Here is a 19110-nt window from a genome sequence, read left to right as displayed (position 1 = left end):
TAAATACAAGTGGGACAAAGGCAAAGAATAGGGACAATTTTTTAAATATTGATCTTAAACTTAGTAAGTTGATAGAATAAAAGGTTTTGCATTAGCATGAATTTTACAAAGGGTATGAAGTCTGAAACTCAAATGTCTGTCATTATTTTCAAACATCAATCTTTAATGAGATGCCACTAATTTGCCAGAAAAACAGAATTTTACAAAAAATGGAAGGAAAATCTGAGGCAAAAATCTGGACATCTGTGAAAATCTGTACAGTTGAGAGGCATGAACTGGGTGCACCCTCTCACCCTACCCCATGCCTACAGGCAACACACTGTCACAGACAGGCAAACAGACTGACACACACACACACACACACACACATACAGGGCATGCACACTTACAGGTAAGTTGAATCACCAATTTACTTATGGCATTATGAAGGAAGAACTGTCACTTGATGCCAAATGTGTGTACAGTGAGCACATGAAGACTATATAGAAACCATCTAAACTTAGAACCAAAGTGGAAAACCAAGAGTTGTAAGCCAGCAAGGCTAATCACTACACCACTGTGCTGCCCTACTAGGGAATCAGCACTTCTGATAACATACTCATATGTGATCAGCACGAAAAACACAGAAAGCAAGGAAAATTTCTACTTCATACTAATAAATAATCCGTAGAATGAAATATAAACAGACAAGAACCAAATAAAATCTTAAATTCCAAGACTTCAACTTTGCTAATAATGAACAAAAACTAGTAGTGTCAGTGTCGCAAAAGGTAGCACACTCACCTATGGTGCATAAGGCTGTGAGTTCTAGTCTCATACTAGGTAGATTGATTGCTGAAGGTGCAGTGCAGCATAAGGGGGGTGATGTACTCCTCATTTGGATGAGATGTCAAACCGAGATTCAATCTGCATAAGTTTGTGGTAGTTCAGGTTCATGTAAAAGACCTATAGTACCTATTGAAGAGAGTAGGGGAAGAAATAGGCCAATGGCCTAGCGGTACTAACCCAATTAATAAAGGATAAAAAGAATGGAGAAAACAGAAGTCACTGATTAGTAGAAGCAAATCTACTATTACTAAACATAGCCACAAAAGAAATCAGGCAAGTCCTATATCAGCCAATGATGTGGATCATAGATTGCACATTTCAAAGTATGCCATCTCTGTATTCATTCAGTCTCCAATTACCCCTTTGTCCCTTTTAGAATCACAAGGAAGCCAGAATCTATTCTGTTTACAACATGGGGTGCAAAGCAGACATCAATTCTGGATAGTGTGCACAGGCCATTTTATGACTTCACATCCTCAATCACACATGGCAAGCAGACCTATGGGCAATTTGGAAGCCTGCCAATTTACCAACAGCATGTCTTCTGAATTGTAGGAGGAAACTGAAGTACCAAGTAATGACCCACAGAGAGAGAGGGTGAACATGTGGACATTACACAGAAGACACAAAGTACTGAGTGGCAGCAATGTCATTATGCCTTTATGCCAATCTAATATCTGCTTATGTGTCACTACATTTTGTACACAGCTAAGACAGCTAGGGTAGTAAAGCCAGAGTCAAATGTTTCTTGCCATAAGTATAAATCTTTATAAACTGTCAAAAGGAAAATGCTTACTGTACCCTATTCTGATTAATACATAAAACAACAGATGAGGTAAATATGACCTACTGGACTTTGAAGAAGCAGCTATTCATACAGTACAACAGGATTTTAAGAAACATAACTGAAGGGTTGTCTCTTACACTTATTACAAATACTGTGGGGGGAGTGAAATACAAAATATTCAGGGTTCCGGAAAACTGTACGCCAAGCACTGCCTATACAGTGAAGAAATGACATCACTTGCTCACTTTCTTACCCTATCCTAGCCACCTATAGGTCACCCTCCATATCCAAGAAGCTCACAATGCATACTTGGACGTACTGGAGGCACTTACCATCCAACCTAGCACCCTACTCATGGGACACTTTGATTACCCCTCTACAGAATGGAAATCCTACACAGCTCAAATCTACAGGCACAGAAATTCCTGGTCTTTGTAACTGCAAACACCCTTGACCAAATAGTGAATATGCCCGCTAGAGACTCCAACATACTGGATTCCATGCTTACAAACATGGGAGAATGCTACCCCCCCCCCCAATATCTCATCCTCCCTGGTAAGTTCTGACCATAAAATTGTCTCCTTCTAAGTGAAAATTACCTTTTATTCAGTGATGGATATTAAAAATTCAATGCCCATCCAAATCCAGCGAACACAGCAGCCTATACTGAATTAATCTCAGAAACTCTGTACAACTATGTAAATGGCTGCATAGTGGCTGCTAAGCCTACGACTAGCACTAGAAAAAAAAACACTCTGGTGGCATCTCAAATTAAACAGGTTATACAACAAAAGAAAAAAAAATATGGCAAAAATCAGGAAGGTTAATTCACATGGCCCGCTGTTGTTCGGCATCTACTTCTCAGAAGTACAGGCTAACATAGGAGGACTATGGCTGACAAAGTTTGCAGATGACTGCAAACTGGGAGCCATAGTGGAAAGTACATCGGACACAGATATCCTTCAGAGGGGTCTCACGGAAACTGATAGCTGGTGCCAGAGCCATGGCCTGAAGTTAAATGCCAAAAAATGTATAGTCATACCCTTCGGGAAAAACAAGGTAACCCCAAGCTACCATATAGGTGGCAATCCACTAAGCACAGAAGAGGTTATCAGGGACCTGGGGACCCAGGTTGACAGTGGCCTTTCTTTTGACACTCACATTGCTAAAGTGGTTAGAAAAACCTTCTACATTGCCCACCTGATCATGAAGGGATTCACATCCAGATCAAGTGAGGTCATTGTTCCCCTGTACTCTTCACTTATCAGACCAATGATCGAGTACAATGCCCCATTCGGGATGTATCTCACCCGACACCTGCAGCAATTGGAGAGACCCCAAAAGTTCCTCACCAAAAGGATAAAGGGACTCCAAAATCTGTCATATGCTGCCAGACTGAAGAAACTCCAGCTCTATTCAGTCGCATACCATCTGCTCAGAGGTGACCTGTGCCTGACATACAAGGCCATGTCCAACCCAGAATTAACGGACATGCTCCACCTCAAAAAATCCAAATCTACCAGATCCACTAGAGCAAGCGACTTAAACCTTAGCACGGATATAAATAGGACATGCTGGAGGGATAGATTTGTCACCCAGAGACTCCCTATGTTGTGGAATAAAATCCCGGTCCATGTGAGGCAGAGCACCTCGCTGGCTCTGTTCAAAAGAAATCTTGACCGGTGGATGGGAGATCGTAGGTTTACCCCGGGAATCATCTCTGTGTCACTGCTGGACAGAGGCACAACAAACTAATGGGCACAGTATTTTTTAACATAAGGGGTGGCGTAAGCCACAAAAACTCTGGGCTAGGCTTATAAATGCCTTAGGGCAGATAGCCTAGTATAAACCTATGAACCTATAAAAATAGAAACTCTCTCATCAAAGCAAATAGGCAAATCTTCTTCTTCTTTCGGCTTTTAGGGGTCACCGCAGTGGATCATCTGTCCGCTCATTATTGGCAGTGGATTTTTACGGTGACGAGTTGCCAGCCTGGCGCCCAACCTTCCACAGAAGGCACACACATGCATGCACTCACGCCTAGGGCCAATTTAGAGCGTCCAATCCACCTACTACATGTCTTTGGGATGTGGGAGGAAACTGGAGCACCCGGAGGAAACCCACGTGACCACAGGGAGGACATACAGATTCCACACAGAAGGCACCCCAGCCGAGGATCGAACCGGAGAACCTCGTGCTGTGAGGCGCAAAGCAAATAGTCAAATAAGATGGCTAATTAGGTCAAGCAAAGCCAACTCTGAGGTTAAGATAGACTCCCAGGTGAAGGATAATCACAAGGCCTTCTACCAGCTATGTCAGAAACCTCAAGGGCAGGACACAGCAATGTACTGCACTGGTTGTTAATGGTGGCATATTCATTGAGCCTGGTAATATAGCAAAACTGTTAGTGAACAACTTCAGTTCCAAATTTACCCCCCCCAACCCCAACCATCTCTTCAGAAATAACCTCACACATAACCCCTCCAGCTATAACTAGGGAGCATGTACTGGTTGCACTCACTAAAGCTAATAACACAGCCTCAGTGGGTCCTGGTAACATCCCAGGATGGCTCCTGAATAATCTAAAATATGACTTAACAGGAAAATATAGGACCCCTGGAGTTATTATTTAAAAAGGCTTTATGCCATGTGAATGGGTACTGCAACGGTCATTCAGCTTCATAAGGGAGGACCTTCAACAGATCCTGGAAACTACAGACCCATTAGTCTGACTTGTTTTATTTGCAAAGCCATGTAAAGAATTATCATGGAAATTATTAACAAGGACATTGAAGACCTCCAGACACTGAATCCATCCCATTTTGCCTTTGTCAAAGGAAGACTGTGCATACTGAATCTGGTAGACTTCTTTGAAAAGGTGACTAAGGCAATGGATGAGAGGAAAACGGTGTATACTGCCTACCTAGATATGGCTAAAGCATTTGATACAACACCCCATGATGGAACTAGATATAAACCCCTTTATAACACACTGGATAGCTAGCTAGCTTAATGATAGGACCTGGGAGGTTAGAATCAGTAAGGCCACCTCCACAAAGAGAACTGTCTCCAGTGGTGTCCCCCAGAACTCTGTGCTAGGCCCACTCTTCTTTGACATCTACTTCTCAGATGTCAAAGTTAATATCAAAGGCCTATGGCTGACCAAGTTCACAGATGATTGCAAACTGGGAGCAGTCATTGAATTCCCCCAAGACGAGAACACTATTCAGGAAGGTCTAATACAGATAAATTCTTGGTGCCAAAGCAATGGCTTAAAACTTACTACAAAGAATTAGTCAAGGATCTGGGAACTCATGTAGATAGTAGCCTATCCTTCGACCAACATGTGCCAAGGTAGTAAGAAAATCCTTATATGCTGATCAACGTATAAGCAAGGACATGGCATCTAGGCTCAGACAGGTCACATACCACTGTACTTGATCTTCATCAAACCCATCATAGAGTGTAATGCCCCCTTCAGTATGTACCTGACCAGACACATACAGCAACTGAAATGTCCACAAAGGTTCTTTACAAAAAGAATACAGGGAGTAAACACAATGTCCGAAGTTGATCACCTCAAAGCCCTGTCTTTTTACTCTGTATCATACAGATTTCTGAGAGATGATCTTTGCCTGGCACACAATGCATCCCTGGACCATTTTTTTTTGCTGAACCGTTTGTACATCTGCAAATCAAATAGCATTGGAACTGCTAGATTAAAAGACCTAAATTTTGCTTGTGACATAAACAGGACATGGTGGAGAGACAGATATGTTTCTCAGAGAATTCCCATTCTCTGGAACAGGCTCCCCATCCATGTGAAGCAGAGTTCCTCCCTATCCCTATTTAAGCACAACTTGGATCAATGGATGGGTAATCAGAAATTCACCCCTGGTCTGGCTCCTATGTCTCAGATGGACAGAGGCAGTCAGTAAATCACCCCCTATATAAATTAAATTTGTGTCTCACAATTGGGTTCGGCTAGGCTTATAAGGGCTCTAGTCATTAGCTTAGTATACCCCTATGAACCTATACACTAACATAATGGCCCTTTTATCATTGTGAGTTACAATTTCTCTATGGACTGTAATAGCTTATGCACATATACCTTCAACTAGTCTTGATGTGAATTTTTATTTTTACTTCCTCCAAAGTTCTGAGTATTAAGAGTTTGAACTGTTTTGGAATCTGGCATAGGAACTATACGACCAATAAGGACTTGCAAGATTCATCATTTATATGTTATGCAGAGAGGGCTAACTGAAACCTCTTTCTGAATTGCTTATGTTTGAGAGTCCTGCAAGCTTTGTATAACATATTACCCAGAGTATAAGTTATTTTGGAATCTGACCAGTACTTTGCATTCTCAAACTGATGTTATTATTTTAAGTTATGAAAGCTATTAAAGAAGAAAGTTAATAAAGCAAGCTACAGTGACAAGCAAAATCATCTGCACAATCAAATGGTTGTAATGTACAGTCTAGTGTCCCTAATTTCACAACGATATTATCTGGATACAAGATATCCACCACTAAACAGGTCTGCATGTTTGTATCTGGTGTAAACAGGGGAAAGGACTATCTAATTAAAAGCAATCTAGGCAAGTCATGGATATTTCAGAGGTCTTATACAGTAAATACTTGAGCAATACTTAATCCATTCAGGTCCTGCAGAATTAGTTTTTGCAGTGTAAATCCTGAAAAAATTATTGTATACCTGGAATATGATAGCTTAGCAATGGCTATAGGCTTTGTGTGATAGGTTTTTTTGCACTGACAAGCAAAAGACATTTTGTTCATGAAACTCCTGTGTTTAAAGACAAATCCTTGATATCTTAGATTTGAAACAGCTATATGTGCTAACCAGTGGGGACTACATAAAATCTTTACAATTCATTTTCATCCAAGCTGTGAAGTAAAAGTGTAACCACCACTATCTCATGAATGTTTAATCCTGATTTAGCACTACTTTTGTAGCTAGGAATAGAATATATTTAACATATTTCTAACACCAAATTCTTTAAAATAAAATAAAAAAATATTTGCATAGTATCTTGGTAATCATTTCCTTATTACTGTTTCATCTATCCTTTTTATTCTTGAATTTTGGGAACAAACAGCAGACACCAAATCAGTTGATCTGCAGGTCGCTTTTCTACAGCGAGTAATTGTTCTGTTTTTCCTCTTTTGGTATCCACAGCCCAGAATAACTGTGAATTTTCTCTTATTTCCAAGTGCAATGATGTTTGGATTTCTGATCAATGCAGGAAATGATGTCATTAGCTGAAATAAAGGGTCTATATTATATCAGTGAAAGCTTAAAACAGCGAATGCTGTATAATCGACCCTAATGTGTTGAAACACCAAAATGCCGAACACACGGATCTGTGATTTTTTTTCCCAGGGAAAAAATCACTGATCTGTAAAGAAATCATCCCCCATACCACCCCTACTTAAATATACCAACTCCGAGATTGCACCACAGTGTAGGAAATGGCAAAGTCCTGAAAATGGCCCAGTGATTGCTATTCCGTGCTTTCAGGATTTCGCCATTTCTAGTAAACAGGGTCGATTAATGCTACTCGATGCCAGAAGTCTGAACCTCAAAATGCACGCACTTGAGGCACTCCTCAGTATGGAGAAAATCGATATATGTGCAGTAACAGAAACCTTGTTTAAGGCTCCAGAGAGCAACCCAGCACTACTAGGCTACAACTCATACCATACATTTCGGCCACAGAACCCAAACCAAAATACAAAAGACGGGGGCGTATCCATATTCATCAAGCATACCCACACCTCCAGGTTAGTGGCACAGCACGATGCTTCAGAGATCATCCACGTGCAACTAACAATGGGCAAAACTGCAGTTCAAATTGTAGCTTGCTACAGATCACCCACCATGTCCCAGGACCCCCATTCCACATTTCTGGAAACATAAAGGTCCTACCAAACACCCTAATATTGGGTGATTTCAATTACCCAAACATTAACTGGGAGAACTACTCAAGTACTAACTCCCTTGCCCAACATTTCCTAGAATTTATAAACTCAAATGTCCTGGTTCAACTGATCAACACTCCCACCACAGGTGACAACATATTGGACCTGGTCATTACCAACATGGGCGACCGGTGTTCCACACCGGAGGTCAGCCCCTTGCTGGTTAGATCTGACCATAAACAAATCACTTTGGATAGCCACATTCTGCCCCCACCCCCGGACAAGAAAACCACCGTGAAAAACTTTTCAAAAGCAAACTTCACGTTACTTAAGACTGAGGTGGAAAGTTTCAAAGCCCTCATGCTGAAGGATAACGCTGTCCAAGCTGCAAAATCCTTTACTAATGCATTCTACGGGCACCTACAAGAATGCATGGATCATGCCATCCCAAGAAAAACCAAGATTCACTCCTCCAAGAAAAGGAAACCAGTCTGGTGGACTCCTGCCATAAACAAGCTATACAATAGAAGGAGGAAACTAGTACAGAAAAAAGTAAAATCCCAAGAAGGGAAGACATCACTGATCAGTATCAGCAAGAAACTACGATCCCTCATAAAATCACCCAAGGCGAGCTTTGAAAGAGAAATTGCCAAGGACTCCAAAGATAACCACAAGGCATTCTTTAGATATGTCAAGAATCTAAGTGGCAATGCACAGATCTGCTTGGAGTTAGTGCAGAATGGCACAAAATACACTGAACCGACCGATATCGCCAACATCCTGGCAGACAGGTTCAGCGCAAACTTCACCCCCCTCTCACCCCCAAAATCGCCCATAATCATACCACAAGAATATACAGTCCCTGAAATCACAGACACTCAGGTTAAAACAGCCCTCTCCAAAGCCAAAAACACAGCATCAATGGGACCGGAGGGTGTCCCAGGCTGCGTCCTACACGAGCTCAAAGACGAACTAACCCCTCACCTAAACACACTGTTCAGACTCAGCCTCTCCACAGGCTACGTACCCATAGACTGGCGCACAGCAACGGTTATTCCGCTCCACAAAGGTGGAGCCACAACAGACCCCGGGAACTATTGCCCTATAAGCCTGACTAGCTTGGTCTGCAAGGCTATGGAGTGCATCATCATGGAACTCATTAACAGAGACATTGGGAACCTCCAAACAATGGACCCTACCCAGTTCAGCTTTGTTAAGGGCAGATCATGCCTCCTAAACCTGGTGGACTTCTTTGAGACAGTTACCGAGGCTATAGATGAGGGAAAGGTGGTACACACAGCCTACCTAGACCTCGCAAACGCCTTTGACACCATTCCCCATTCTGGTATTATAGACAAGCTCACCAGCCTGAACATAAACCCCTACGTCACAAGATGGGTTGCCAAATGGCTCACGGACAGAACCCACATGGTGAGAGTTGTGGGAGCTAGGTCCGACTCTAAATCAGTTACAAGTGGAGTTCCCCAGGGCTCAGTCCTAGGACCCCTCCTGTTCGGCATATACTTCTCAGAGGTACAGGCAAGCACAGGAGGACTATGGCTGATCAAGTTCGCAGACGACTGCAAACTAGGGGCTATAATTGACTCTCCGGCTGACACAGACATCCTCCAAAAGGGTCTCACTGAGACGGATACCTGGTGTCAAAAATCATGGCTTCAAGCTAAATGCCAAAAAGTGCATAGTCATCCCCTTTGGAAAAAACAAAGTACCCACAAACTACCACATAGGTGGTAGTCCCCTAAGTACGGAAGACGTAATATGGAATCTGGGGACCCAAGTAGATAGTAATCTCACCTTTGATAATCACATTGCCAAAGTGGTTAGAAAATCCTTCTACGTGGCCCACCTAATCACAAAAGGGTTTGCATCCAGATCAAAGGAGGTCATTGTACCCCTCTACTCATCACTCATCAGACCCATCATAGAGTACAATGCCCCATTTGGGATGTACCTTACAAGACACCTGCAACAGCTGGAAAGATCACAGAAGTACCTCACCAAGAGGATCACTGGCCTCAAACAGATGCCCTATGCAGCTCGACTGAAGAAATTACAGCTGTACTCGGTTGCATACCGCATACTCAGAGGTGATCTCTGCCTGACATACAAGGCCATGTCCAACCCAGAATTGATGGACATGCTCCACCTAAAGAAAACCTTATCCCGTAAGCCACACACTTTAGGGATCTAAACCCCACCACAACAATAAATAGGATGCGCTGGAGGGATAAATTCCTGTCCCAGAGACTTCCCATGCTTTGGAACAAGATCCCAATCTACATTAGGCAGAGCTCCTCACTAACACTCTTCAAAAGAAATCTTGATGAGTGGATGGGAAACAGAAAGTTTCCCTCGGGGATCACTTCAGTGGCTCTGCTGGACAGAGGCACAGGGAACTAATATAAGGGGGCGGCGAATGCCAACACATTCTGGCTAGGCTTATAAATGCCTTCGGGCAGATAGCCTAGTACCTACCTATGAACCTATTAAACAGCATTCACTAAGTTAAGTGTTTGCTGACTTAATAGGAACCCGACCTAAATGGGGTTGTCCATAACCTGCAATGAACCCCATGTACTAAGCAAGTCAACCTGAAAGGCAAAAAAGTGGACATACCTGTCCAAACTAGAGGAAAATCCATCAACATTGGCAGGGTGGACAGCAGGTCCAACTAAAAACGGATGATATCAGGGTAAAATAATTGTCAATGCTTTTACTGCTATATATTGGTGTTTAGTGAGTAACTTCTAGATAAACTGAAAGAGTTTTGCATCTTCATCCTCCTTTGAAGAACACTCCTCCTTGAGACCTGGACATTATGGTATGGTTGGCAGGTTTTTCCATCTTACATTCATGCTGTCTGGTTATTGGCACTGAAGTTCTTCAATCAGAAGGAGCTTTTCCTGGTGGCCATCTAATGAGTGGAAGACTGCCTCGGAGCTTCTGTTACCTCTGAAACACCTTCTGGAAGATCTGGCAGACGCAGTGGCTCTACATGAGGAGCCAGTCCATGAGGAGGACCTAGCAGCCTGCGTGCTGTAAGGGACCATGAGTGATATCCGAATCCAGAGATTTGTTTCATTCCTTTTTGGGATCTACTAGAGAGGTCTCTCTGTCTCGGTGGAAAATTCCCATTTGCAGAATGTTTGGATGAGGACTCAAGATATTTAGCCAGGCTATGGTAAGGGCACCTTTGTATGCATTTCCTCCAATTCCATTATCTCAAAGATTGTGGCAAAGACAATGGAAGAAAGGGCTGATTTGATTTTAATAGACAAGATGTCTGTCTGTTTCCAGGACAGCTCCAAACATAATGTCTCCTGGTGATTCTGTAAGGACCTGCCGAGTCAACACGGTAGCAAGACTCTGCACTCCAACTATCAATGTCACTATTTAGCAGAGTGGCTTTATCTCATAAAACTGTTAACTAGGTAGGCCTGCTGGACACAAGTGTGCCTTTTTACGGCAGACTCAGCAACAATCTGTGGTTAATTGACTTGCTCAGAATTGCACAGTAAGCACATGGAGGTGTAAGAAATCAAACCCTGCAACTTACATATATAAACCAGCTTGTTAATAGTTCAGAACCTTACTCCTCTTTGTTAACTGCCACACAAAGTTTTCAACACTTGTAAGTATCAGTTTTCAAAATAAGTGGTGAAAGTTCTACAGGTGGCTAGAATTTTTTACATACTGAAATGGAAGGACTTGGTTTCAAGAGTCAGAAGGCCAGAAAAAAAAAAAAACGGCTTGGACTTAATCTCTATTTCTCTCCATACTGCTGAGATGCATAACCGTTTCTAAACCAGAAGTGGTCTTATTCTTTTTTACAATATTCACTTTTGGCATTATCAGCTACATTATTTTGGACACATTTAGCTTCTCTTCCTGCTATTAAACTCATTTTTAAGAGGTTGTCTGCATCTTAAACCTCTTAAGAGGGATTTAGTTTCAGAGTGGCATGTGAACTTTGTTTTGAAAAAACTGACCTAATTCCCCCTACTCTTTTCAGTAAGTGCCCTGGGGTATTTTACATTTACCTAAGCTGCCATCAACTCAAGCAGATGGAAGTCAGTTTAATGTACCATCCAAGAACTGCACACTCAGGAATGCAGCTCCCCTTTTTTGCAGCACTGCAGTGTCAGGCTTGGAAAATGAATCCAACCACCTAGTGAGAATAAAACCCATGATTTTGAGCTTCCATATTCAAAGCCAAGTGTGTTACCTGTTGACTTGGTCAACAAATTAAAAGGGGCTAGCCCTTCCCATCAGTCCTCAGCTGACAGGATGGTCATATTTAAGAACTTGCAATGCTTGGGTACGGGGTTACATATTTAATGCTACAGAGAGAGAGAGAGAGAGACAGACATTAGTTTCTACTGGTGGCCTACCTAAAGAAGAGTAGACCTTAGAGAGGGAGGAATGGATTTGTGTATCTGTTGCATCGATGATCACTTCACACAACTGTACTTTGCTCCATGCTTGTGAATCTGCTGCTGTATGGAAGCAGGGAGGTCACAGGGTTAAACTGTTCTGCACTGTATTAGAAAACCTAATGTACTCTTGACATTCAGTGATGCAGAAGAAAAGACAGACTATTACTTTCTTAGGCACCAAAGGCTTTGTCTTGATTTGAAGTCTAATAATGCATACTTCTGAAATTGGATCTTGTGTTAATCTAGGTGCAATTTTGTCACAAAATATAAATAAATACACAACAAAACGTTTAATTCTCATTAAAAAAATGACAATTACATTTTCTTCCATTTAGTGCTGCAAAGTTAGGTTTTATGCATTTTAGCACTCTCTCTCTCTCTGTGTAATAAAAGTGAAAACATTTGGGTTCTGTTATTTTTTTTTTTAGAACGATCAAAGATCAGAGTACCTTCACTGAGGTTTTTAGCAATAATGTCTATTTCCTTTGTTACTTACAGACACAACCTGTCCTTTTATATCTGGTCCAACAGGCTTCCAAGGAGAAAAATACAGCAGATTGTTTAGCAGACTATAGCATGACATAAGTGGCTCTCTGGTGCAGAGAGGTAACGGTCTAAATTTAGTCTCTTTGAGACTCAGAGCCCTGACTACAGGCTCTGTGACCCGAGTTCATTTAACTGGACCTGATCTGGAGCAGCTGGCTGGGGAGAAATGGAAGAAAACAGCAAGTGCCAGATTGCCCATTTGGGGGGGGGGGGGGCAGTTAGGGAGTCCTATCGCAGGAGTAGGAGCACCAGTTGAAAGGCTGGGTGTTTTAGTTGTGATGCAGTATGGGGTTACAAAAGCACTATACCTGCCAAGCACCACATTTGTCTATCATGAAGGTGTGGAATTTCCACCAATGCAAGATAACTAAATAGCACACATTTCACAGTATCTGACAGTGAACACAAGGCAGTGAGAGTACAGCATAATAAAAAATCCAAGCAACTGTGGAAGACGGTCTATCAGCCACAACTCAATTCTCACCCCCGAGTCAGCTATACAGAGATGTGCGCTGTAAAAAGTAAACCCATCTTGGAAATGGGAGCTCCCCCAATGGGCTGATATGAAGGATGTTATGTTGACTGTACTTGAACAAATGGGGCAGTACTGGGAAATGGGTTTGATGGTCAAGGTCAGCGATAGCCAAACAAACGTGGTGTTACATACTTCACTGCTCTTACAGTGCATCACTGTGAATCACTGATGCTGTGAAATACCTTGTCAAATGCGGAGTAAGTCAGGGGACAAAGATATACCAGGGCTGACAGGTGCAGTATAACTCAGCTACTAATGTAACAAAGACACAAAGTTGCATTTTTTACTTTTTTTGTGAACAAAGTTATCATTATAATTCTAAAAACAAAGTTTTTAAATATAAAGAGAAACTAGAAACTGCCAAAGGTGCACCAGACAGAACAAAATTAGCATAGATAAAACTTCCTGGTGAATCACCACAGCTAAAAACTTTGTGTTTATTTTAAAAATAGAGGCAAAACATAAAAGACTTCCAATGAAAGAGAGCTCTAAACGATTAGTGCTTTCAGCTATTCAGCCTTCTTCAAATCATATTCTCCATAGCTCTCCAACTAAAGTTAAATAACAAATCATGTCCACATGCTGCAGGCAACACCTACTCATTAACCAATGTAAAACCATAGCAACTAATCATAAATTTTTAGGGATGACAAGCCTCCTTTACTAAGCCTATAGTAGGACGTCTGCTCTTTAGTATTGGTTTGAGCGGAACCATTGTATTTAGGCTTGGTGGGCGATCAGCCCTTAAGTTCACTCTCCAACTCACTTCGCACATTTCAGTGCTGTTCTTTACGTCTCCACCCCTTGTTCTGTCTGGTGCACCTTTGGCAATTTCTAGTTTCTCTTTACATTTTGCATTTTATCTTGAGCTGCCCATGGCTGAGAGCAATTCTACTACTGCAACGGCTTGTGTGAATGCCCGAGAACCTACGTGGAATAGACCAATTTCTAAACTCTTAGGTGAGCAAAATAATCCTTTACTGGGTCTAAACCTGGATGTAGAAAATATGGATGTCATAGAGCTCACTGCTGATGATGAAAGTTTTAATCAGGTGCTAAAGGAAGTGGAAGACGCAGCCTATCGCTGAGACTGACTGTGACAGGAAGAGGCTGGATAACTGAACCACTGTCCACTTATGTTGAAAATGAGCTGAAGAGGGTCCTACCGTTGGTGGATAGCGTTATAAAAGACACAGGGAGCTTCTTAGAAAGTTTGTCTGAAAAAATCAAAGACATGGATAGTTTTTCAGATTTAATTCTGGTAACCATGGAAGTCAATAGTCTGTTTATAGTGATACCTAATGGCTATGGAGTGGAAGCAATTAGAGAGTGTCTTGTACAAACAGGAGTCAATTCCGATCTAATTTGCTCTCTGCTGGTATTAATTCGATAAAATAATATTTTTGCTTATTGGAATAACTATTTTTGGCAAGTATGGGGGGTAGCTATGGGCACCCCTTGTGCTAATAGTTATTCAAACCTAGCCTTAGTGCAATGGGAGAAGAATCAAATTTTGAATGCCATCAACCCCTGGTTTGGATATCTGGTGTATTATGGCCGCTTTGTGGACGAAATTTTTGTCCTTTGGAAAGGAGATGAAAGAGAACTTGATATGTTCACAAAATATCTGAGAAACACCATGGATTTCCTTGAATTTAAGATAACTTATTCAAAGGAAGAGATTGATTTCTTGGATGTTAAAGTAACCCTACATCCTAGTCTAGGTCTACATATGAAAATACACAAAAAAGATACATGGAAGAGCCATTACTTGCACAGAAATAGTATGCACCCAGGTCACATATTCAATAACATCATGGAAAATCAAGTGCAATGTATATCTAGGCTCTGTACTGAAGATGCTGACTTTGAAAAGGAGCAGGTTACCCTCTACAAACAATTGAGGAATAGAGGTTACCACAATAGAGATCTTATTATGAGACATACAATAAACATCACCCCTATTTTAGTGGAAAAACTATCTCCAGAGTTGAGGCTACTGCCTCCAAAGAAAGGACTTTGACTCAAGGTCTAAAATGTATTCTCACATATAGTACAGATAACCAAAAGATCTGTGATGTGGTCAGAAGGTTTTGGCTGGTGTTGACAGAAGATACAAAAGTAAAAAAATATTGTAGGAGAACAACCAAGGTTCGTTTTTAAGAATAGAAATAATATTAAAAGACTGCTGTGTGGCAAGGATGGCTTTGAATGGAAAAATGTATACCAGAAGAAAGGAATGGTCATATGTGGGAAGTGCAAAGCCTGTCCCTATATAGATAACAGCAATCTTTTTGTGCATCCTGTATTTGGAATCAGTCATCTGTTGAAAGCTAGTGCAACTTGCAATATCCAGCATTTGGTCTACCTCGCAACTTGTCAGAAATGCTCAGTGTTCTATATTGGAAAAACAGACCAGCATTTGAAGGACACAGTTATGCAACATTTGAGGGATATTAAGCACAAGGAATTAAAGAATGTGCTGGCTGACCACGTTGTATCTTATCCTGATCACAGCTTTATGTTTAAAGCTTTAGAATGTATTGCTACAGACGCAAGGGGCAGAGACGTAAAGAACTGCACTGAAATGTGCGAAATGAGTTGGATAGTGAACTTAAGGGCTGATCGCCCCCCAAGGCCTAAATACAATGGTTCCGCTAAAACCAATACTAAAGAACAGACGTCCTACTATAGGCTAGTAAAGGAGGCTTGTCATCCCTAAAAATTTATGATTAGTTGCTATGGTTTTAGCTTGGTTAATGAGTAGGTGTTGCCTGCAGCATGTGGACATGATATGTTATTTAACTTTAGTTGGGGAGCTATGGAGAATATAGGTTCATACTAGGCTATCTGCCCTAGGGCATTTATAAGCCTAGCCAGAGTGTGTTTGGCTTTCGCCACCCATTTTAAATTAATTTTGCTATGCTCTTTTTCGAGGTTAGTATACTGTGCCTCTGTCTAACAGTGACACAGAAGTGATACCCGGGGTAAACCTATGATCTCCCATCCACTCATCAAGATTCCCCTTGAAGAGAGTCAATGAGGGACTCTGCCTAACCTGGAGTGGATTTTATTCCAGAGTGAAGGGAGCCTCTGGGTTATGAATCTGTCCCTCCAGCATGTCCTATTTATTTGAGTGCTGAAGTTCAAGTCTCTCGAGCGCGTGTCTCGATGGGATTTGGATTTTCTGAGGTGCAGCATGTCCATTAATTCCGGGTTGGACATGGCTTTATACGTCAGGCACAGATCGCCTCTGAGCAGGCGGTATGTCACTGAGTAGAGCTGGAGTTTCTTTAACCGGGCAGCATATGGCATCTGTTTGAGCCCTTTGATCCTCTTGGTGAGGTACTTTTGGGGTCTTTCCAGTTGTTGCAGGTGTCTGGTAAGATACATCCCAAAAGGGGCATTGTACTCAATTATGGGCCTGATGAGGGATGAGTAAAGAGGCATGATGACCTCCCCTGATCTAGATGTGAATCCCTTCATGATTAGGTGGGCTATATAAAATGTTTTTCTAACCACTTTGGCCACGTGGTTGTCAAATGAGAGACTGCTATCAACTTGGGTCCCCAGGTCCCTAATTACTTCTTCTGTACTTAATGGATTACCACCTATGTGGTAATTTGTGGGCACTTTGTTTTTGCCAAAGGTAATGACTATACACTTTTTGGCGTTTAGCTTGAGGCCATGGCTCTGGCACCAGTTGTCTGTTTCTATGAGGCCCTTTTGGAGGATGCTTGTGTCGGCTGGAGAGTCGATTATGGCGCCCAGTTTGCAGTCATCTGCGAACCTGGTCAGCCACAGTCCTTCCATGTTGGCCTGTACCTCCGAGAAATATATACCGAACAAGAGAGGTCCCAGGACTGATACTTGTGGGACGCCACTTGTAACTGGTTTGGAGTCTGACATGGCTCCAGCAATTCTAACCATGTGGGTTCTGTCCTTGAGCCAGTTTGCAACCCATCTAGTGACATAGGGGTTTATATTTAAGCTGGTGAGCTTATCTATAATGCCCGAGTGGGGTATTGTATCGAAGGCTTTTGCGAGGTCCAGCTAGGCTGTGTGGACCATCTTCCCCTCGTCAATGGCCTTGGTGACTGTTTCAAAGAAATCGACCAGGTTTAAGAGGCAGGATCTGCCCTTAACAAAGCCGAACTGGGTAGGATCCAGTGTCTGTAGGTCCCCAATATCTTTATTTATGAGGTCCATCATGATCCTTTCCATAGCTTTGCAGACCAAGCTAGTCAGGCTTATGGGGCGATAGTTTCCAGGATCCGTTGAGGCACCACCTTTGTGGAGAGGGACCACTATTGCTGTACGCCACTCTCTAGGTACATATCCTGTAGTAAGGCTGAGAATGAACAGTAGTTTTATGTTTGGGTTTAGCTCTTCTTGGAGTTCATGTAGGACGCAGCCCGGGACACCGTCTGGTCCCATTAATGCTGTGCTTTTGCTTTGGAGAGGGCGGCTCTTACCTGAGCATCTGAGATGTCAGGGGGGCAGCACTCTGCTGGGATAGATATTTGCCCTTTGGTGGGAGAAGTTTGCGCTGAACCTGTCAGCTAGTATGTTGGCAATGCCTGTGGGTTCGGTGTATATTTTGTCATTTTGAACTAATTCTGAGCATATCTGGGAATTCCCACCCAGGTTCCTAACATAACTAAAGAAAGCCTTGTGATTATCCTTAGTGTCCTGTGCAATTTCTCTCTCGAAGCTGGCCTTAGACGATTTAATGAGTGCCCGTAGTTTTTTGCTAATACTAATCAGAGATGCCTTCCCTTTTTGGGATTTTGCTCTATCATGTAGTAGCTTCCTCCTCCTATTGTATAGTTTGTTTATGGCTGGGGTCCACCAGACAGGACGTCTGCCTTTGGAGGATTGGGTCTTGGTTTTATTTGGGATTGCATGATCCATGCATTCCTGAAGGTGTTCATAGAATGCGTTTATAGAGGATTCTGCTGTCTGGGCCGTATTTTCCATAGGCCCGGGGGCTTTGAAGGATTCCACCTCGGTTTTGAGGAGTGTAAAATTTGCTTTAGAGAAGTTTTTCACTGTGGTTTTCTGGGCAGGTGGTAGGGTCGGGATGTGAATATCCAGTGAGATTAGTTTATGGTCTGATCTTACCAGTGAGGGATACACTTCTGGTCTGGAGCATAAAGTCCCCATGTTGGTGAAGATCAGGTCCAGTATGCTTTCCCCTCTTGTGGGAGTGGTAACAAGTTGTTCCATAGCATTTGAGTTTATAAATTCTAGGAAGCTTTGGGCTAGGGTGTTGGAGCTAGAGTAATGCTCCCAGCCTATGTTTGGGTAGTTGAAGTCACCCAATATAATGGTGTTTGGAGAGACCTTCATATTTTCCAGTGTTCTCAGGAAGGCCGAATGGGGTTCCTGGATTTGGGAGGGTGGTCTGTATCAGGCTATAAACTGGAAGGCAGTTTTACCTACTGTTAGTTGCACATGGATAGTCTCTGATGCTTCGTGCTGTGCCACCAACTTGGAGGTGTGGGTATCTTTGATGAATATTGATACTCCCCCTCCTTTTTTGGTTCGGTCCAAGTTTTGGGGCCGAAAAGCATGGTATGAGGTATAACCTGGTAGTGCTGGGGTGCTCTCGGGAGCCTTGAACCAGGTTTCTGTTACTGCACAGATATCGATGTTCTCCATGCTAAGGACAGTTTCGAGTGCGTGCATGTTGAGGTTTAGACTTCTGGCGTTGAGTAGCATTACTCTTAGTTTCTTATCCCTTGTGATACCTATGGAGGTGAGTTTGTCTTTTGAACCTTGCCTAAAAAAGGCACTATGGGGGTAGCAAGAGCCTTTGCCAATATCCGAAAGCCCAGGGGTGACAGGTGCAAGCCTTCCCTAGCGAAGCATCGTGGCTTGTCGAGCATGTCATCCCAGGCTGACAGGCATTGGATCCCCTTTGAATGACGCCAATACTTAAGCCAATTGTTGAAATTGATCATCTTGTCTTCATATTGTGGCATCATTCTTGGTGAGGGTAAGATGCTA

Source organism: Protopterus annectens, chromosome 3.part1 (assembly GCF_019279795.1).
Source record: "Protopterus annectens isolate FY-2018-M chromosome 3.part1, PAN1.0, whole genome shotgun sequence".
Taxonomy (NCBI): Eukaryota; Metazoa; Chordata; order Ceratodontiformes; family Protopteridae; genus Protopterus; species Protopterus annectens.
This window is presented reverse-complemented; position numbering follows the sequence as displayed.